Source organism: Ambystoma mexicanum, chromosome 1q (genome assembly GCF_040938575.1).
Source record: "Ambystoma mexicanum isolate Mex_15411 chromosome 1q, UKY_AmexF1_1, whole genome shotgun sequence".
In the NCBI taxonomy this organism is placed as follows: domain Eukaryota; kingdom Metazoa; phylum Chordata; class Amphibia; order Caudata; family Ambystomatidae; genus Ambystoma; species Ambystoma mexicanum.
Window position 1 is genome coordinate 101,978,246 of NC_090922.1, and position 22,791 is coordinate 102,001,036.

The window sequence follows — 22,791 nt, forward strand, 5'->3', positions numbered from 1 at the left end:
ATCTTTCAGAATTGTAAGGAAGGCATGGCATCAAAGTAAGACCGACACAAGTGATCACAGTTCAAGGGTGTTTATTGAACTGTAAAAATTGGTAATAATAAACGCCTAATCTAAACCTAAATCTAAGATGGGAGCAAGCTATGACCATCAAATAATAATAATCCAGTCCTAGTGGAGTCTAGTCAAATAAAAAGGCCTATACTAAAAAAAATATTGCCAATTCTTACTGCTATACTACAAAAGAGTGTGGAATAATGTTCATAAGAAAAAAAAAAAGTGTCACAAAATGATAGGTCAGGATGTTAAGGCCGGGGTCTACCTTCCCCACGTTTGAAGCACGGGACAAAGTGGGACTTTCGAGCACATTACACTTGTGGGCTTCTGCGGCCCGAGCCCACTGCTCCTTTTCCAATATTAGGGCCTTCTGTGCACAAGTCACTTTTATGCAAAGTCTCTTGTTTCAGAGGGCCCCATGTATCACAACCAAAAAGTTCCTTCTATAAATCTTCCCGTCGGGCGAATACTCCTCACTCGAGGATCCCCCTCAGCTGGGCTTTGATCCCTTTCACAACGTCAGCCTCCCACAATCGGGCTCAGACCAACATCACACTGTGGACATGCCCCCGGGTTCACATTTGTTACCACAATGCAGTTCCCTTAACTTTTCAATTCATCATCGTCTCGCATCATTCAGAAATCTCAATGTCTTTTTAAACAATTCTTTGGGTTACTTTCTCCCCTTTTCTTAGGCCCCCCTCGTCCGGGCTCAGACCTTCTTCCACCTGCCTCCCAAAACACTTGCCGATTCACACAGAGACTTCCGAAGGGTGGGTACATCTAGCTGGGTCACTCCATGATTCTTATGGCAAGTGTAGGTTCCACATATCATACTTTACACAGTGTTCCCTTCAGTAACACAATTCACTTCACAACGTGTCAAAGACTTTCAACTGTACAAGGAGTTTTGGCTTGACCCTTGTGTGACCACTGTGACATCTCACACCAGCCTGCCCTAGGGCCTCTTGGTTCTTGTAGTTCTCTCAATTCATATCCTCCTTACTCAGGAGAGGGACATTTTTCAGAGTCTTTTGAATGAGCGCCCACGTGGCACCGGACCACTCTATCGTTGATACCTTGTTTGTTCACAAAAGACCGCTGTCTATTATCTCCTTTTCTTTACGCAAAATGTTACCACTGGAACCTTGAGTTTAACAGAGTCAGGTCCACTATCAGTTTCTTCTGACTCACCGGCTATTCTTCTGCTGGAGTCAGGACGGTACCACGGCGGCAACCTCTTTTCCCCACCATGGCTATCAGTGCAGGGGGGGCGTGTACCGTTGACATCTATCCCCCCCCCCTCCAATCGCTAGCTGCGTCTCACGGTTTTATGGTTCTTTCATCGAAGGCTTTGTGGGTCTGGGTTGAAAGGGCAAGGGCAGTTCCCTCTCTGTCGTCCTTTCAGTTTCCACCGCCTTTCTCGTCCGTTTGAACTCCCGTCCCGGAATAGCTGCTTCCTCGTGCATTCGGCCTTGCTCAAAGTGTGCTCTTGTGCTCCACCTTTTATCCCTGTGGGGAAGGGAAAGGGCCGTTAGGTGTGTGTAGTTATCGTCAATTGCCTGACTCTGCCTGACCCTTGTGTTGGGACTTTCACTGTTGAAGACCCCCATCCAGGTGATCCTCTCGCACCGGGTCACCCCCAGGAACTGGATCCAATAGCGATTGCCGTGCCCTGGCCACCTGGATGACAGGTCCCTGGGGACTAGCAAGTGAGACACCTTCAGGTTTCTCACAGAATGATAATCATCCTCCGCCCTCACCCTAAATTAATTCCTGCGGTCATGTCCGAGTCTACTCTCTCGGAGCGGATTGTATTACCTGCATTTATCGGCAACCATACAACCACAGCCGAGGTGGCTAGAACACAGAAGTTCTACATGAAAAGGACAAACGACTTCATATCCTCCAAGATGCTTTTCATCACGTTTGCAGGACGTACCAAGGGTCGATGCATCTCCAAACAGAGTCTGGCCCGTTTGGAATCCAACTGCATTACCAACTCCCACCAATTAAGAAATTACCTGCTAGCGCCCACACCAACAGCGCACTCCACCATGGCAAGAGCGGCTTCGGCAGTGTTCCAAGCAGTCCTGTCTCTAAGAGACGTATGTCATGCGGCCACATGAAGTACTCTACACACGTTTGGCCCGGCCCGACATTACTGCTTGGAAGAGGACAGCAAAATGGAAACGGCAGTAGTACAGGCTGTGCTTTAGCACCTATTTGCTTAAGATAGGAGCAGCCTAATGTTCTTTGAAAGTTCTCTCTTTATCCCGCCTTCCCGTTGGTTGCCGGTGTAACTATTGCGTGTGCTGTGCTAGGCTCATTTTCTCTAAGTAAGTTTCTCTAAAGTTGTAGCTTTACAGTGATAAACGGGTTATATGTATTGTATATATATATATATATATATATGTATTGTATATATATATATATATATATCATGGCCTGCGGTAGCGGCCATGTAGTTATGGTTAAGTTGCTAAACCCATAGGAAGAGCACTTTTTGGGCGGCTTATAACTTCGCTCCCCCTGGACGAATCCTCACCAGACTTTGCAATAAATGTATATGGCACACTGAATTCTTTTGCAAAGTTTGGTGAGGTTTGGTCAAGGGGGGAAAAGTTGTAGGGGAGGTCCAAAATGCCTTTTTTTCCCCATAGACATAATGTGAAATAAACTTTGGTCACGCCTACAGCCCAAACCGCTTTACGGATATTCACCAAATTTGCGGCAGGGACGCTGGCTTGGTCCCGAAAGTGTGCTTTTGTTAATTTGATGTAAATCCGTCCAGTAGTTTAAAACGACCAAAACGTAAGGCAAAAAAAGGAGTGATATCTATGTCCGGTCCACGGACTCACTTCCCTGTTCGGTCCGCGGACTGGCCGCTGATTGGGTGGTGAGAAAATGTGAAATGCGTTGGGTTCAGCGAAACGCCTGCCAGGTTAGATTCACAGACTTTTTTGGGGTCTGCGGACAGCACAGCGAAAAAAAAAAAGCAACATTGCACTTGTCAAACTTAACAAACAATCTCTGGGGAGGTGTAGGGGGGGAGGATGGGATGGGATGGGATATGGCCATAAGAAGCTAAAAAAACTGGTTGTTGCACCCCCGATAGTCCGTGAACACTCCAGTAGTCCTGTGGGGGGGTCCGAAAATATTGTAAAGGCATATAAATGTGGTGTCATTTGACGAATCTGCACATTTGGCAAAATGATTTTGGATCTAGATATAAATGTTTTTCTAAAGTTTGGTGGGATTTACTCAAGAGTGGGCGAAATTGGAGGGGGTGTCTCAACATTTTTAGATGGCTTATAACTTTGTTGCTATTTGACGAATGTGGACAAAACTTTTGAGAAAGATTATAGACCCAACCTTCGATGTTTGTGTAAAGACTGAATGGATTTTGTCAAGTTGGGGGTAAGTTATATGACTATTGAATGTACATACATTTTGACACTTTTGAAAAAATAAAACATGGGTGGATTTCGAGCAAACTCGTGAGGAGCATTGGCAAGGAAATTAAAGCATGGTTTTGCAAATGTGCCCGTGTTTTATTTTTTGACAAGTGTCATAACGTAGGTACAAAAAATAGGCATATACCTTTGGTGACTGAGGTATAGCCTGTGGCCGTGGGCAGTAGCCAGATCGTCTGGGTCATGGCATGAGGTCATGATGCGGACAGTCTGGCTACTGGCCGTGGCCGCGAGGGACGTAAAATGGTGTTAAAGTGGCCATGTCCACCTGGGACCGGCTTTGTGGTAAAGTTATTCGAAAGTAGGATAGGTTTGAAAGGGACAAAAAATGTGCTTGTGGTAATCTAGTCATAGGGTTCTGCAGGCTGCCATAGAAAGGGAACAGGGGCTCTGTACGTAGCATCGCCTTCTCATTCAGCAGGATGCCGTAGGCGTCCCGCTGTAGGAAGAAATTTCTTTAGCACCCTGGGTTCCTGCTTTGTGCATTTCACTTTGGTATCTTATGTCTCTGGTACACTCCCAACAGTGGTAAAGAACTGGCACACCCATGATTCACTCTGGGTTCTAGAGGTAGGCACGTCCTCTACCTCATCTTCTTGGTCCTCTTTATTGTCTTTGGAAGTACTGTGCTTTTTCTGTTGTGTAGGTCCTCCAGCTCGTGGTGGTGGCTCTTGGGGAGGTACATTTTGAGCTTCAAAGTTCCTAGATCAGTCGAAAAATGCAGTTCCAAACAGTCTTCCAAGCATGGACCCGATTCCGTAGTGCAGACGCCTTCGCAGACACGTCATCATGCTGCGTGCGAACGCAGGGTCACGCGGCACTGTCCGGAAGGTCTGTGATGATATCAGACGTTTGCAGACGTCAACAGAGGCAAAAACAGTGGAGAAAGTTGCAAAAAGTGTATAGACGAGTTAAAAATTATGCTAGAAGGTGGGAAATGCAGAGTTTTAAGGTGAAACATTGTAAATTGGACAGAGGTGTTGCTATATTGGGGTAAGTATGATATTAGTAAATTGTAGCAAAATAGCATGCACTGGTAAAAACCCATGAAATTCAATGAAAAGACTTTGTTAAAGGGACGTTATGGTTAAGTTGCACCAATAAAAACCTATAAAATTCAATGAAAAAACTTTGATAAAGGGATGTTATGGTTACAAGTAAAACCGAAAAACCTCAGAAATTCGCAAGTTATGGTAAGATAAGCAACCATAACTTGCGCCACCACTGTGCACTGCTAATACTAACACCCAGGACATCAAAAGTGAGATCACAAATGTCATTGATGACATCACTGATGACATCACATATCTGGACCACTTGTTTTTGTTCACTGACATATCTAGGCCAAGTGGTTTTGTAGCTAGACGTTAACCTTGTCATATGTTCTTAAAGTACAGTCCATATGGTTTAGTCTCAGCTGATGGTGCACATACATGCTGAAATAAGCAGGACTCAAACACACATTTCATTAGTATACATGAAGGTAAACTTTAATGTTATTAACATTTTCTAATGATGCTATTTCTTTCTTCCTTACTTTAGTTTCCCTGTATGTGCCTTTGATTTTTATTCATTGTGGTTCATCATATGTATTGTTTGTACTAGCAAAAGTGTAGTAAGTCTTGAATTGTTAGCTAGTTATTACATGTTTAACATCACTCAAAACTCGCATATGTTAGCATTCATTATTGTACTTTCCAAATTTACGAGATTATAAATATTGTACTGCTATGCTGCAGCCATTGCCTATGTTTATATATGATTAGGTTCCTGTATTAACACTCAAATACAATGTTGTTTAGGTGAGTACGTTTGTTAATCAATTAAGTAGTTCACGATAGGTCTCCCGATCACCCCTGACATCTTCTTACCAACATTATAAACTCAACCCCTTGTAGGGACTTTTCATCAAAAGTAATTTCACATGTGATGTCATCAATAACATTTGTGATGTCATCTTTGATGTCCTGGGTGTAAGTCGTAGCAGTGCACGGTGGTGGCGTGAGTTATGGTTGCTTAGCTTACCGTAACTCGAAAATTTCTGAGGTTTTTCGGTTTTACTTGTAACCATAACGTCCCTTTAACAATGCTGGAGGAGTCTTAGTTACTTACCTGTAACTGTATTTATCCAGCATTGGTTTCTTTCATAGATTCACATGCACCCGCCCTCCTCCCCTGGGGAGAGGCTGCTCCCCTTCTCCAGTCAGTCCTCAACTGGCAGCCTTCACGGTTCAAAATCTGAAGATGACTGACTGGAGTGGATCTTAAGCCCTGCCACCTCATTGGTTAGGGCCTAAAAGGACCAAAGAAGGTGGAGGGACTACACAAGTGAGAGACTATGCACGCCCTATGGGGCTGGATGTGTAGCATTTCCCTAAGGGAACGTTTTTGGTATAGTTTATAAATATTTTAATTTCTGAGGATTCCCAGTCGGACAACTCGGAATATTCAAGCATTTCAATCCATGAAAGCTAACAATGCTGGAGAAATACAGTTACAAGTAAGTAACTAAGTCTTTCCCTTTTGACTAGAAGACCAGAATCTAAAGCCCTAGATTGCTGCCGTTGGAACACATTTTCAAGCTGGTGTAGAGAGAAGAATATGTATAAAACACCCCTGGTTCTTTCCTTTTTTCTCCACCTAGCCCATCAAGTGTTGCAGGTGGCTGGTTAAAGGATATTTAGCGGCATTGTTAATCTTCAAACGCATGCCAGAGCAAGGCTCTTGTTGCAAGAAGCCTCTTGTAATTGTAATTGGTTATTTATAATGCGCTTAATGCCCAGAGATTTCTAAGCGCGGACCCGGGGATCGAACCTGTGTTGCTCGACGTCGTCTTGCTTCCAAGGCGAGCGTGTTGCCCCTGAGCTATTCTCTCAACTTGAAGGATTGGCGAGCTACAAGCCCTACCCTGCAAGCCACCATTTATTGCATTCTGTAAGGAGAAGGTAGTTTTGAGGGTACGTCCCTCCTTCCTTCCTAAGGTCCTACTGAATTTTATTTACCCCAGTAGATCACGCTACCAGCTTTCTATCACCCTCCTCACCCTTGTAAGGATGAAGAGCAATCGCACAGACTTCACCTGAAGAGCGCTCTTAGCTTTTACATCGCAAGAATGACACATTTTAGACAGGATGATCAGTTGTTCCTTGGCTACACAGGTCACCTGTTGGGTTAAGGCAGTGACCAAGCAGACTCTTTCCAGGTGGTTTATTCTATGCATTTCAGAATAATTTCAGAATACTCCATCACTGGTAAGGACGTCCCTGGTCATTTAAGAGCTCATTCCACTAGAAGAGTGGCAACTACCTCAGCTCTGCAAAGAGGTATACCAGTGCACAACATTTGCAATGCTGCAACGTGGACCACCCTCCATACATTTTCAAAGCATTACTTTTTAGACAACCTGTTGAGTTAGGACGGTCGGTTAATCAGAGCAGCTCCTCACAACATCATAGGCTAAAATAAAAGTCTCATGAGAATCCGCTTTCCCCACCTCCATCCCAAATACTGTTATGGGAGTCCACCTAAAATGAGGAATCTGTGGGAGGATACAATCTATTAGAAGAACACATTTCTTACCCGTGGTAAACTTCTTTCTGAGGATTCCTCATTGCCATCCGACCGTACCCCTCTGACTAACAGCAAATTCTCACTCCTTCTCTCTTTCAGTGCCCGTACAAGGTAACTTTACTCTCCTCAAGATGTCTCAGCATGGGCAGAAGGAAAACAAGGAACTGAGGCAATGGAGCATTGTGCGTGCTATTTATACTATCACTGACGTCCTGTCTGATGCGGGAATGCAGACCGTCGTGGGATATCGATGCTGTATAGTGTCCCCAGCTGTCAAATTTATTTCCCTGAGAACTGCAAAACAGCAAGTTGAAGAATCTGTGGGAGTAACATCCATCTGAAAGAACATTACCAGGGTTAAGTAATTTGTTCTTTATTAAGAGTTTTCGGGATCCGGTTTTAGGTGCACTGAACACCTATCTTTGAGGGTTCTCTTTCTCAGAAGCAGCCTCTGTATTGTTTTTGGCATTCTATTGGATCCTAAGAGCTTCCATGCTCTCAGGATCCTCTTAGGTCTTTCCACACTATGATTCATTCAGATTTCTCTGAGATCTCTCCTCACCCTCAAGAGCAAATCTGCCCCCTATTGACTTTGGATCCTCTCTGCGATCTCTCCCGTCTCATCATGACCTTAATTTCTCTCGGGTCTCACCAAAACCTTGGTTTCTCGGTTCCATGTGTTAATATCCCCACAAAAATATCACCATACAAAAATATCACCATATTTTTTGTGGCGCTATTAAGGCATGGAAGCTGTGGGGGACACCCCTGCATTATTTTGAAAGGACCGAGGGACACCCCCGCAACCCCTGCTCCCAAAAAAACCCCAAATTATCCCCTCCAAAAATATTGCCTATGACCGTTCCAGACAACCATATATACGGTAAAATCTTTGGTGGGGATAATATGAAGTGATAACGGTTTCTCTTAACAGAACATTTGTGATAATGTTTTTTTTCTCCCACCCCATTCAGCATCCTTTGCAGATAGACCTCACCCTCCTCCTGGGCAGGGTAGATCTTCTCCAGTTTCTCAAGGATTTGCTCCGTCTTCTGGCCTTCCTGTGGTATCGACTTTTGTGGGCAGGACCTGTCCCTAAGTCCTCCCCTCTGTCCAGCCTTGGCTCTTCTGGTTGTGCCTCTGATATACCCTTGAAAAAGTAATTGTTGCATAGCAGTTAGCAAATGTGCTATCTCTTCCCGTGCACCCAGGGAGTGGATACAAACCTGTCTCCTTCCTTCCACTCTTCCTCTCCGACTGGTGGGTTTCACCTTCTTTTATTGGGCTGCTATCTCTTCCTGTGCACCCAGGGAGTGGATACAAACCTGTCTCCTTCCTTCCACTCTTCCACTCTGACCACTGGATTTCACTTTCTTTTATAGGACTGGGTCGGTGACTGGCTCTGCAGCCTTAATCTTCCATTGTATAGTTTGTTTTAAGTGCCCCGATTGGTTTATTTCCTTAATTTAAACTTTATTCTTCTTATTAGGGCACTGGTCAGGGTTTAACTGATGTTTAAATTAGCCAAACGTAGGTACCGTACCTTGAAAATGGGACTGAGCCATGTGGGTATTTTGGATTTTCGGAAGTGGGCCAAAGCTATTCCCTGGTGCTCAGCAGATTCACAGTGAGTAGCATTTGCTGATCACGAGCAGTCTTCTGCTTGCGCTGAATGGTAAATATTTGACTGAGTTTCTTGCAGTTAATTTCCTTTTGGACTCAGACTTCCACCGCTTTCCTTGGTCTGCCTCTTCTTCATTGGGCAAGCCGATTAAAGGGAATCTTTGTGGTTTAGCTCTGAGAACACGGATTACTTATAGCATGGGTGTTTAATGTTATTCTGTTATAATTTAAGACGCATTTACAACAGCACACACTACATTGCCAAAAGCTGAGTTTTTCAGGGCACGCTGAACCCAAGATTCTGTTAACTTTCCAGTAAAGATGACTCTTTTTGAAGTAAGGAATTACTATGTCTCTTAGGGCACTACAGACCCAGAGAGTCTTACTCTTTCCACCCTCTGCAGGGCACATTGGGTAGTGCTCTGACCAACCCAGTCACCTGGGGCTTGGGCCCCTTCATAACAAAGGATCGGAAGTTTCTCCAACTCTCCATGGTAAGGGGCCACACCTGGGAACTCATTTTGATGTCAACTGTGTAACACCCTTAGAGGTTGTTCTTTAAAAGTGGTGATGAAATGACAAGGAGGGCAGTAAATACATCAAAGTTTGGGGGAGGAAAAGGTCAGAAAGATACAGTTTCAGATGGGAGTAGTAGTGGTGTAGATGAGTTGAATGAAAATGGACCCTTTGATTGTTTACCATGCTTTCTAGCTGAAGCTTTCGAGAGGAGTGAAGTGAGGTTTCAAGCCCTCCTGGATCAAAGTACACGCGAATAGAGGAGCGTTGCTCGTCAATAAAGTAGGAGCACGATACATCTATTACTAATTGTTTAAATTGCAGCCTTCAGAAGAAGGAACACTTTATTGAACAAAGCAATGCCTAAAGAGCAAAGCAGACCTAGAGAGGGACGTTAGTACAATAGGAATTCCCTCCATGGGACCATTGTTGCCTACAGTTAATGACAATGGTCTATATTCGGTATATAGTAAATCCATCGAAAGTCTATCCATCGAATGCATTTGCATCGAGGGGTTTGCAACGAAACAATATGCATCGAATGCATGTTTTTGAGGGGTAAAGTGTTAAAAAATGTGGTGGGTTTTAAATGGTAAAACGGGGGGTTGGGCGGGGACCCCCCATTAAAAAATAAATAAAATGTATTTGATGCACATTTTTTTGTTGCAAAAAATTTGATGGAAATGTCCCTCAATGCAAAGAATTTGATGGATAGACCATAAACCTCTATATTCACGACGCACCTTAATCAACCTGTCAGAAGTTCCAACATACTCTCAGATTTTGATTTTAGTGCAAGAACAAAACAAAACAAATTACAAAACTTAAGGAAGAATTAGATGTGGCAAATCAAATCAGAAATACCCTCCCGATAAGATCCACTTCAAGTCGAACTTCCCAGTGTGACAAAGTCAGTAATCTGACCTTGTCACAAGGGCATCGGGAACCCACACAACCAAGGTGGGAGACCTGCCAGAGTTGGAGCCAGGCCCATTCCTACCCCAGAGGGGGATGGTGGTAGTTGAGGGGGACCCAATTCCTGTCTCCTTTTCCAAGTGCCTGCATATATATGTAAAGTGTCAACTTGCATTACCCCATGCCTCTTCCAGAAAAGCTGGCCAAGTTTTATTTTTCTTTCCTAGAGGCAGGACCAAGGCAGTGTGAGGAGATCACTTGCAAGATTATAACCCATCAGCACCCCACGCCAAAGGTCTAGACCCATCTGAGCCACAGAGGGTTGGAGCACCAGCGAACGAGACTCTGGAGCGTTTACATGGCTGCACACAGTAAGAGGAGCGCCACACCAAACCCCCTTCAACAAGGACTAATAATGGAACAGCAGTTCATGGTAGAGACTTTACTTAACTTGGGGGAAGCAGAGCCAAGGTGCACTAACACAAACACGGACACTTTGTAAAGCGGGCTGCCATCGCTGTCACATGTCGGCCTGCGCTGAGAAAAAGGGCAATGCTTAACCCACTATTTTTAACTTAATTTGTTTGTAACTCCTCACGTTTGTGGAAGAGTGGCCAGAGCCAGTAACCAATGGGAGAAGCACAGGATAGATGAGATGAGCAACAGGAAACAAGAAGTTGTGGGTTGTTGCAGTGAGGTCAGAGGAGACAAGTGCAAGGAAGGATAGTGGACTAGAGATTGGAGACGAATTGAAGAAAAGGTGAGTTATTGGTTGTTGAAACCAAGTGGTACCGTGTGGTGAGGGTGGGGGTGCATGTAAAGTGAGTGAACAAGCCTTTTAGAGATGTGAAAAACCAGAGGGTGTTTCACTGCCTAGACCCCAGGTATCCCTTAGTCGGGTGGCTAGGGCGCGGCCATCGTCTTTGGATCCAGACCCTGGGGATGGACAAGTGTGGGGTGTTCACCTGGGTGAGGGGTCCTCGGGGAGTGGGGGAGGGACACCTGACGGCGAGACACGGTATCCCCCCTTTCCCAGTACACCTATCCAATCCTATTTTACAGGATATTCCAACTTCTCATATTCCCCAGCCCCCTTTCCTACACAAACACAGAGCCGAGGAACAGGAGGTCTAAGGTTGAAAGGATGACCACCCATGCAATGCACTGGACATGCACATCTAATACCTATTAACTCTCCCCACATGGTTTAAAGGTGGAAAACTGAGACACACTTTGAACAAGGCAGTGCACGAGAAGGAGCAGTTCCTCCAGCGCTATGGCGAACCAGGCGAAGGAGAGTGACAAACCGAGGTGTTGAACCAAAGGGGCAGGAAGCCAGAAACCCCTCTGCCCCCCGACGAGAGAGTTTTTCCAAAAGGCCGTAAGGATTGCTCACGACAGCACAGCTATAAGGGAGAAAGAGTATTCTGAGTGCTACAAGGTTATCAACCACCCTCCCGGGTGAGGTCGGGGAGGCGCAGAAAGTGCCAGTGGTAACAACCTTGACTCCTACATCATAGGCGCGAAAGATGGAAAGCATCTTAACACGACCGATGAGTTGAGGGCTTCAGAGAACACCCGGTCTGTGTTTAATTGAAATGCTTGCAACAGTATCCGAGGGAAGAAGGTTATTCGAGTGCCGATAAGCTGTGAGAGAAAGTGAATCCATTGTTAAGAACTGTGAATACAAAATACAAAGTAGCAGAGGTACGTGAAGTGAGATTGCCCAATAGAAAGTCTCTGTGAAATGTTTTAAAGATGCAGAGGCAGCGGGAAGCGAGAGAAAGAAGGTAACCACATAACCGCATGAAAGAAAAGTTTGAAAGACTTGATCTAGGAGCACTTGATATGAAAGCAAGTCATGCGTAGCAAGTGCATTTTCCAACAGACATTGGAACTGAAGGAAAATATGTAAAGTGGAAGTAACGAAAGAAAGGAGGGTTAAAGTGTTCCCAGTTTCAAAAGTCTTTGACTGCAAAATCAAAATACGTAAGGTGGCTTGAACAAAACAGAGGGAAGCCCATGTGTGGAATGTGACGAAAGCTTGGGGAAGGGAACCCCATCAAGGAGAAAAGGTTTGAGCCTGATTTAGGGGAACCTATAATGAACTGCGACCAAATACTATACTTGGAAACTTTTTGTTGAAACTGTGTAGTAGCTTGTAAGGGTGACCTGGACTTAGGTGATGGGAATCCGAGATGTTAAACCTGTGAACTTGTGACTCAGACCTGAACGGCCAAGAAGGCTCTGGAGGGCAGAGCAAGCCTCCTAACTGCGTTTGCAAGCCAAAGTGTGTTCATCCATCAAGTGTTCCATCTAACCCAGTGATGTACAATGTGGGGATGAGAATTAAAGGCATGGTCTAGTAAAACATTTTATTTAAAAAATAGATAGGCAACATAAAAAAAAATACTAGCATTCTCTTTTTTAAAACTTCCTATGTAAAATTTTGAGCTATTCAAGCTCAAAATTCGCAAAAGCAAGCACATGGGCGCATCCATTTTGTGAAATGGATGCCCTCCAGTGCTGGCTTTTGCTTTTGCGGCACTAATGAAGGAAAAGCCAGCCAGCTGAAGTAAACAAAAGCTACCGCTGGGTGGCTTTCCCTTCATTAGTGCTGTACGCGGAGGACAGGGACCAGAGACCAGAGCAGGAAATCTGCAGCTGAATCTCGGTAAGTGCTATTTATTTTTTTTTAAAAATAAGCACTAGCTGCGTTTTTTTTTCTAAGTTTTCCGGGCTGGAGGAGCCCGGAAAACTTAGAAATAAAACCGCAGGTTTAAAAACGTATTTATGTTTGCGGTCGCTTTTGAAGCGACCACAAATATAAATACAACGTTATTGTGTTGGAAAACGCTGCGGTTTTTCTTTCCAAGTTTCTCAGGCTCCTCCGGCTCGGAGGAGCCTGAGAAACTCGGAAAGAAAAACCGAAGGGGAGCACCGGAGACCCAAAGTGAAAGCCACAGCAGGCAGAAACACAACGCGGTTGTGTTTACATGCCGCGTAGTGTTTCTGCCTACAGCTGATTTCCCATTTGGGGCTCTCGGGCTCCCTGTGGGGAGCCCGAGAGCTCCAAATCGGAAATGCTAAATGCTGCGTTGTGTCTGCCTAAATCTGCTTTCCCATTTGGGGCTCTCGGGCTCCCCGTGGGGAGCCAGAGAGCCCCAAATGGGAAAGCAGATTCAGGCAGAAACAACGCGGTTGCTTTCCGCAATGCTGCGTTGTTTCTGCCTGAATCTGCTTTCCCATTTGGGGCTCTAACCCGAGAGCCCAAAATGGGAAAATTGATTCAGGCAGAAACAACGCGGTTGTTTTCCGCAATGCTGCGTTGTTTCTGCCTGAATCTGCTTTCCCATTTGGGGCTCTCGGGCTAGAGAGATACTTTGTATCCCCGTGGGGAGCCCGAGAGCCCCAAATGGGAATTCCGCAATGCTGCGTTGTTTCTGCCTGAATCTGCTTTCCCATTTGGCGCTCTCGGGCTAGAGAGATACTTTGTATCCCCGTGGGGAGCCCGAGAGCCCCAAATGGGAAAGCAGATTCAGGCAGAAACAACGCGGTTGTTTTCCGCAATGCCGCGTTGTTTCTGCCTGAATCTGCTTTCCCATTTGGGGCTCTCGGGCTAGAGAGATACTTTGTATCCCCGTGGGGAGCCCGAGAGCCGCAAATGGGAAAGCAGATTCAGGCAGAAACACAACGCGGTTGTGTTGGAAAATGCTGCGGTTTTTCTTTCCGAGTTTCTCAGGCTCCTCTGAGCCGGAGGAGCCTGAGAAACTTGGAAAGAAAAACCACACCGTTTTCCAACACAATAACGTTGTATTTATGTTTGCGGTCGCTTCAAAAGCGACCGCAAACATAAATGCAATGTTTTTAAAGCTGCGGTTTTATTTCTAAGTTTTCCGGGCTCCTCCAGCCCGGAAAACTTAGAAAAAAAACCGCAGCTAGTGCTTATTTTAAAAAAAAATAAATAGCACTTACCGAGATTCAGCTGCAGCTTTCCTGCTCTGGTCTCCCGTCCCCGTCCTCCGCGTACAGCACTAATGAAGGGAAAGCCACCCAGCGGTAGCTTTTGTTTACTACAGCTGGCTGGCTTTTCCTTCATTAATGCCGCAAAAGCAAAAGCCAGCACAGGAGGGCATCCATTTCACAAAATGGATGCGCCCATGTGCTTGCTTTTGCGAATTTTGAGCTTGAATAGCTCAAAATTTTACATAGGAAGTTTTAAAAAAGAGAATGCTAGTATTTTTTTTTTTATGTTGACTAACTATTTTTTAAATAACATTTTTTACTAGACCATGCCTTTAATACTGATTTACATTGCCATTCTGGCATTTCGTTTCACCATTGATTTTTCCTTTTTTAGATACATATCCCTATGTCACATTAGTTTGTATTAGAGTGAGGGCAGGCATTAGGTTTTTGTTAGTATAGGCCTTTATTGGTTGACTAAGACTGTTTTTTTTTATTATTTGATGGCCGAGATTACGCCCATCTTAGTTATAGAGCCAAATAGGAGTTTTTCCAAGCCCCTTGAATCTAACAATCAAGGTTTTGGTACAACTCTTGTGTCAGTGTCTACTTGTTATGCCATGCCGCCCTTACAGGGAGTTTAGCGAGTGAGTGGAAAATGCTTGTGAGAGTAAAAGTAGGGTGACTGAGTAGAAGGTGGGGTTGAGTAGTAGTATTGTGGAGAAGGGAGTTAGACCATTGAAGGGTAGAGGCAAGTAAGAGGACAGAGAGAGACATGGGAGGGGCAGAGGTGGAAGACGTAGGCAGATGGAGAAAAGGTTGGGAGGAAGTTGGACGTAGGAGAGTAGAGAGGGTGCATACCATTCAGAGACTGGGAGAGGAACATCAGTGCATGAGAGGAAGGACACTAAGTCTGGTAGAGTGTCTGAAAGGGAAATTCCCTAACATCTTTTAGCATGAACAACATCGCTATTGTAGGGCTAGTTTAGAATGTTCTGGAGGTCTCCCCTTTACAGGAAGCTGGAGACTAGGCAGTAGGGGTCAGTAGTCCCAATTTACTAGCCCAGAACTCAGGGCGCCTGGTTTAGGGTGGGAAATACTAAAACTAGACGAGCGAGTGAGGGACGGCCCTAGCGCACTGCCAAGGAAATCACCCGTGAACCTTCTCTCGCAGTTGGAGAGTTTGTTGAGTTATTTGTGACACCAGACAGTACTTAATTAATGAAACAGAAGTGTGGGGAGCAAACTGGGGAAAGTATTCTACCCACCAGTGAATCACATTGATGCTATTTGCAGGGGGAAAAAGATACACCTGCTGTAAATGGAAAATGGGCAATAGAAACCAAAATAAAATAATTTCCAATTCATATGATCCAGCTTACAATGAGTAGTACCTCACAAGCACCTAATCATAAGAACGCGCTGAAACCTCAGATCCCTGTTTATCCTCTTGGCCCTATGAAGGGTAGTGTAGTATATTCCAAAGGATTTATGGCCCCCATAAGAAAATGTTTGACTTTATAAAGAACATGGGAAACCTCATTATCACCAACGTCCCCAAACCTACGACACATGAACCCTCCGAGGCGCTTTGAAATATGATCTGCATTGGATGATTCTTAAAGTGGGACCTAGGGTTGTACGGTCACAAGATCACAAGAGTCTAATGAGAGTAAACTTCTTTCAATGGGAGTCTGTCAATGATTGTATCGTCATAGGTGAGGAGAATTTTGAGTAACTAAAGGAACTGAGGGAAAAAAACTCTCAATGTGAAAATAATCCTTGATTTTCCCATACAGTCTCAAAGAACTTCAATTGTGTATTATTTTAATTCATAGTCTTGCGCTCACGGAATAGTCCTAAACACCTCCTCAGTAGCCCTTTACCCATGTTCCTTAGATAGATGAGTGAGTAGCATAAAATACGCTATTGCCTATAGAATACAGTTCTAATGCCATGCATACTCTCTCTTTATTGTTTTTAATAGTTTCATATGCATTTTTTATCTAATGAACAGATTTATTTTGTTTTAAATCTTCACAGGCCTTTGAGTATTTTGGATGCATAAATGGCTATGTAACCAAAGTGTGTTCAATGAACGTGTACTTCTTGTCCTGGCTTAAAGCAGAACACCACATTGCCTCCCACCTCGTCACAACAGTGCTTAGACAACACCATCCTGCAACCAAGCATTTTGCCATGTGCAGCATTGCTTTCAGGCAGACTCCAGTTAACTGGTTGAGACGTATATGTCTGCCCTGTAATCCATATGAAAGCATTGACGTCCCAGCAATTAAAGGATTAAGGGATAGCCATTCATACAACTGCTGTTATGTAATTGATTTTCTGATGTTTGTTAATCTGCTTAGAATCACATGCTGTGCATAGGTCCGACATCCAGTGGTCACTGCTGAGTATTGCATTTTGTTTTTCGTAGTCGAAAAGGGGACGTCGACAAGGCGTGTCTGTAACACTATCCCTATAGTGACGTGCGTTGTACCCATAATCCCTCACGCGTCGAGGTCCCTCAGATTGTTTTTTTCCGCCCAGCTTCTGGTCGCCTTACGCGGAGCTCCTAGAGAGACATTGCTAATACTTACTACGGACCTCGGTCCTTAATTATACTGATTATATTGTTAAAGATCCCTCCCCTCGACGTTAGCTGTGAAGCTGTTTCTCCGACGATCAAGTTTTCGACGGAGGGGAAGAGACGGAGGAGATCCTTCGGCGCTGCCGAACACGTGGCCTGGCCTCGCCGGCCAACATACAGTAGGGAGAGTGGGGGTTCGAACTTTATCTTCTCTTTGAGAATGTCTTTCTTTCTCCCCTATCTTTCCCTTGGGGTTGTTATCACCAGTTATTATTGCCTCAGCTATGGAGAGGACACCTTTTAAGTTTTGCCCACGCTGTAGGGGCAAATACACTTGGAAGGACAAACACAAGCTCTGTAATCGTTGCTTGCCCCTCGATCATAAGGAGGACAGCTGCGCGGCATGTAAGCTCTTGAAACCAAGAACTCTTAAAGAACGCAAAGTTAAGAGGTTGGCGGACTACGCTATGTCGAAGTCAGTTTCCTCACCCGCCGCCGCTGTTACAGAAAGTGACGAGGAGGGTGATAACTCGACGTCCGTTACGGAAGTCATTAACCCCCAGAAGGAGCGCTCCTCGACGTCCGTCCCCGGCCCCGACGGGCTCGGCTCACGCCCTGCTTATGGGGATGAACACCCCGGCGACAAGGATGCACACAGACCCCATTGGCCTAAGCACACAACCCACGGCTCTTCTTCGTCGAAGACAAAGGATCCATCAGCGCCGAAGGGGACGCAGGGCACTCCGGCGTCTACCTCAGACCGTAAGGGTCTCAAGCCCCACCCGCAAACGCAGCCGCGACCAGCGATTGGGCTTTCATCAAACACAGGCGCTACCCCAAAATCATCCGACGTAACGCTCCATATAGCGGCCGTCGAGGAACAACGCGTAACACGGGCAACGTCGACACCAGAGTCCTCTACTGACAAACTTGTTGTCGAGAGCCTGGCAAGAATTGTTTCCGAAGACAAACGTAAGCGGACGACGAAACAAACGTCGAATACCGCACAAAAAGCTATGGAAACGCCGAAAAAGCACAAGAGTATCCAGGAACTGCCCCCTTCATCTAAGGGCACTTCTGAAATACTGGAGGGCTTTTCAGAGGGCGACGGAATCCTTTCTTCGACGCTGTGGGAGCGTTCTAAGTGTTTTGAAGGTGAAAACACTGATTTCCCCCTCTCTAGACTATTCAGGGGTCCCCCATAAGACCCTTGAAAGACTCCATTCTTGTATGGAGAAAATGGAAAGGTTTTTGGGAAACCAAAACCCACCCACACCCAAAAGACCAAGAGAATGGCCCCAGGATGACCCTAGAGTCAAGATTCCTAGGCTGTTTCCCCCTTCTACAGATGTATATGACCTCACTGAAGAGGAGCAATGCCTCCAGGAAGATGAGGAATGTTTGGGTGGAGAGGAAGAACTTGAGGAACAAAGGTTTGGAGAAGATCCTTACACTAGTGCAGGAGCTTTCGAAGAAGATACAGCTACCTCGCAGCCGTGGCAATCCCCATCAGTGCAGCCTTGGCAATCCCCATCAGTGCACTCAGACCCTGATGCCTTTCACCCTTCTCCTCCCAAGGATTCACCTATTGGAAACACATCTCCCATAGATGACCAACCTTCACTTAATGCACTATTGCGCAAGGCAGCAGCGCCTTTTGAAATAGACACAGGGGAGACTCTTCCTGACATAGACTTTGTAGAGAAAGTTATTAAAGAAAAAGCCCCTGTTAGTCAGTCTATTCCGCTCCTGGCTTCTATAAAGAGAAGAATAACTCCTTCCCTTTCCAATCCTGCCTTAGTCAGAGGGGTCAACCTGCGGATAGAAAAGCTCTTCAGCCCTTCGTCCTCTGACCCTTTGTACATCAGAGGCCATTCTATTCCGGACTCCCTCGTGGTTACTAATACCAGAAAAAGAGCAGGGGTACCACTATCCACTAGTGAGGCACCACCTGACAAAGAGGGCAAAAAGCTCTATGCTCTGGGGAAGAGAATCACGACGTCCGCGGCCTTTTCAACTAGGATTGCAAATAACAATTCCCAACTAGCTAGATACGCAGATGCACAGTGGAGCAAGCTGCGCAGCGAAGCAGAGGACGCACCAGAACCCCTGCGTTCACGCCTGTTAGCTACAATCTCAGAGGGAACTCTTGTAAACCAGGGCATCGTAAAGAACTCCTTAGATGCCGCAGAGACGGCTGGCCGTTCCCTGGTTCAGGGAATACTTCTCAAACGCCATGTCTGGCTCCGCAATTCGGGATTTAAGCGGAAACACAGGCTTCCCTGATAAATAAGCCCATAGAACAAACACATCTGTTTGGGAAAGCAGTTGATGAGGCCCTAGAACATGCGAAGAAAGAGTTTGATACCATCAAAACTCTTGACCAAATTTCTAGGCCCCCTAACAGACGCGGCTATGGCAATAGACACTCCTTTCGTGGCCAACGCCAGCAGCAAAACCAACAGCAATTTTACTCTGCTACCAACTGGCCCTCTAACCAGGGTAACAACACCCAGTTCAGTCAAAGAGGCCAACGCCGTGGCAGAGGAAGAGGTCGCGGCTCCAGCCCCAAAGGTTCCACGCCCAATAACAACAAATGACCCGAAGATTCGGGTCCCCTCCGATGCATCACCGGTCGGGGGCCGGCTAAAATCGTTCCTTTCAGCATGGGAGGGAATATCGTCAGACCGCTGGGTATTATCCACCATAGCCCACGGATACTGCATCGAATTCAACGGTTCCCCGAAGTACAGACCCCCAAGGAACCGACGCATGACACAGGAACACCTCACCATTCTTCTTCAAGAAGTAGAAGAGCTACTGAAAAAAGAAGCTATAGAGGCTGTTCCCCTATCTCAGGTAACAGAAGGTATTTATTCAGTGTACTTCCTTGTACCCAAAAAGGACTTAACCATGCGCCCTGTATTAGATCTGCGCCCAGCGAACAAGTTTGTCAAACCCCAAAAGTTTCGTATGGTGACCTTGCAGGAAGTAATCCCACTGTTATCACAAGGGGATTACATGACAACACTAGACATGAAAGATGCATACTTTCATATTTTAATGTTGCCAGCGCACAGAAAATACCTCAGGTTCAAGATAGAAAACAAACACTACCAGTTCAGAGTACTACCCTTCGGGATAGCATCTGCACCAAGGGTATTCACGAAAGTACTGGCAGTGGCAGCGGCCCACCTGCGCAGGTTATCCATCCCGGTATACCCTTACCTCGACGACTGGCTCATAACAGGGGATTCTTACGAAACATGCTTCTCCAATACCCAAAAGACTGTAGACCTTTTGTTCCAACTGGGCTTCTCCATCAACGAAAAGAAGTCCAGCTTAGACCCCAGCCAAATCAAACAATTCCTAGGGGCTCTAATTCGAACAAAGGACGGCCTCGTCTTCCCCTCCAACGAGAGGGTCCAAAACATGCTGTTTCAGATCCCCCATTATGTGGCAGGTCGAGAGGTGACGGTACGCAAAGCAATGCGCTTGCTAGGGATGATGGCGTCATGTATTTATTTGGTACCTCACGCGCGCCTGCGCATGCGCCCAATGCAAGAGTGGCTTAACAGCCAGTGGTGTCAGGCCAGCGGACAATGGGACGATCTAGTGGTGGTCTCGCAGGCCTTGGTTCTCTCGCTACGGTGGTGGACAAAAGAAAACCTGTTATTAGGGAAAACTTTTGCCACACCCGCAGTGGAAGCCACTCTAACCACAGACGCATCCCTTAGAGGATGGGGGGCTCACCTATCCCATCAGACTGCTCACGGAGAGTGGACTCCGAGCTTAGCATCCAAGCATATAAACCTGCTGGAACTACTAGCGGTGTTCAAAGCACTGAAAGCCTTTCAGGAACACCTACAAGGGAAGACAGTGATGGCCCTCACAGACAGCACCACAGCCATGTACTACCTCAACAAGCAAGGGGGCACTCACTCTCCAGCACTGTCCAAGCTGTCCCAGAATATCTGGAAGTGGGCTCTCAAACACAACATGTTCCTACTATCACAACATGTACCAGGGGAACTCAATCTGCTAGCAGACAAACTCAGCAGAGACTTCCCCCTGCCCGTAGAGTACGAATGGCGGTTACAAGAAGACATTGTCTTCGACGTCTTCACACAGTGGGGTTTCCCAGAAATAGACCTGTTCGCAACTCTGGAAAACTCTCAATGCCAAGATTACGCCTCCAGTTACCCCCAGAACCAGTCCAAGGGGAACGGTCTATCGATTCCATGGTCAGGGAAATTTGTTTACGCTTTTCCCCCCGACTCCCCTTCTCAACAAGATAGTGCACAAGATGCACCAGGAATAGGTTACCATGATACTAGTGGCCCCAATGTGGGCCCGGCAGCCATGGTTCGCTCACTTGATGGAGATGTCCCTATCTCCCCCAGTGAGACTTCCCTGCCCGTACAAAATGCTGTCACAGGACAAGGGCAGGACACTGCATCCATGCCCTCAGACCATGAACTTAGCAGCCTGGCTCCTGAGATCATAGAATTTGGACATCTTCAACTCCCGCAGAGATGTATGGACATCCTCAGGGAAGCCAGAAAACCTAATACTCGCCACTGCTATTCTAGCAAGTGGAAAAGATTTGTCATCTGGTGTAGAGGTAAGAGCATCAACCCAGTGGATTGCTCTCCCACGAACATTGTTCTGTACTTGACCCATTTACTGGATTCAGGTCTAGTATTCAATTCCATTAAAGTCCACCTAGTGGCACTTTCTGCATACACCACTTCCCAACTTAAAGTGTCGTGGTGGAAGATACCAGTTATCAAGGCCTTTATGGAGGGGGTAAAGAGAATACACCCTCCGATAGCTAACCCAGCTCCCGGATGGGACTTAAATGTGGTACTTTCTAGACTCTTGGGCCCTCCCTTTGAACCCATGCACAAGGCAACTCTTAAGGACCTCACTCTTAAGACTGCTTTCCTAATAGCTATCACCTCCATTAGGAGAGTAAGTGAACTACAGGCTCTTTCTGTTCTAGACCCCTTCGTAACACTTCACAAGGATAAGGTGGTTCTACGCACACACCCAAGGTTTGCACCAAAATTCATCTCTAAATTTCATGTAAACCAGTCAATAGAACTACCAACGTTCTTTCAAAACCCTTCCAGCTTGGGAGAAAAAGGTCTGCATTCACTAGATGTACGCAGAGCTGTCATGTTCTACATGGAAAGAACCAGACCACTGAGAAAGACTAACCAGTTGTTTGTCTCGGTGGCAGCAGGAAGAGAAGGAGATGCAGTTTCAAAGTCCACTATATCTAGATGGATTGTTCAATGCATCACTCTCTGTTACACTCTTGCTAAGAGAGAACTACCCTTCAAGCCAAGAGCACACTCTACTCGAGGCACTGGGGCATCCATAGCATTCATTGCAAATGTTCCCCTTGAGTCCATCTGCAAAGCGGCAACCTGGAGTTCTGTACACACCTTTACAAAACACTACTGTCTAGATGCCCACTCTAGATCTGATTCCCAGGTGGGACAGCCAGTATTAAGACATCTTTTCTCTACTGTTCCTTCTCACAACCCACCTCCAACTCCGGGTACTGCTCGCTAGTCTATGCACAGCATGTGATTCTAAGCAGATTAACAAACATCAGAAGACAATGCATTACTTACCGTAAAAGCATTTCTGATGGTTGTATCTGCTTAGATTCACATGCGCCCACCCTTCCTCCCCGCTCGGATGGAAGGAACACAGACATCCTTTTCTATATCTCTCTCTTTTCTGTACTCACTCACGTCTAGAAGGCTCCCTCAGGGCAGAAAAATACAAACAGAGGGACCTCAACGCGTGAGGGATTATGGGTACAACGCACGTCACTATAGGGATAGTGTTACAGACACGCCTTGTCGACGTCCCCTTTTTGACTACGAAAAACAAAATGCAATACTCCGCAGTGACCACTGGATGTCGGACCTATGCACAGCATGTGAATCTAAGCAGATACAACCATCAGAAATGCTTTTACGGTAAGTAATGCATTGTCATACAATGTCTTGCTGATGTTTCTGTAGCGCAAACACGCAATTGTTGCAATGCATATGTCATAAC

At 45.9% G+C, this 22,791-nt stretch overlaps 1 protein-coding gene across 5 annotated transcripts in view; it reads left to right on the top strand.

Moving 5' to 3' along the window:
• APRT (adenine phosphoribosyltransferase) overlaps window positions 1-22,791 on the top strand; it is a 260,035-nt gene that overhangs the window by 163,085 nt on the left and 74,159 nt on the right. The gene's annotated exons all lie outside the window — the stretch shown is intronic.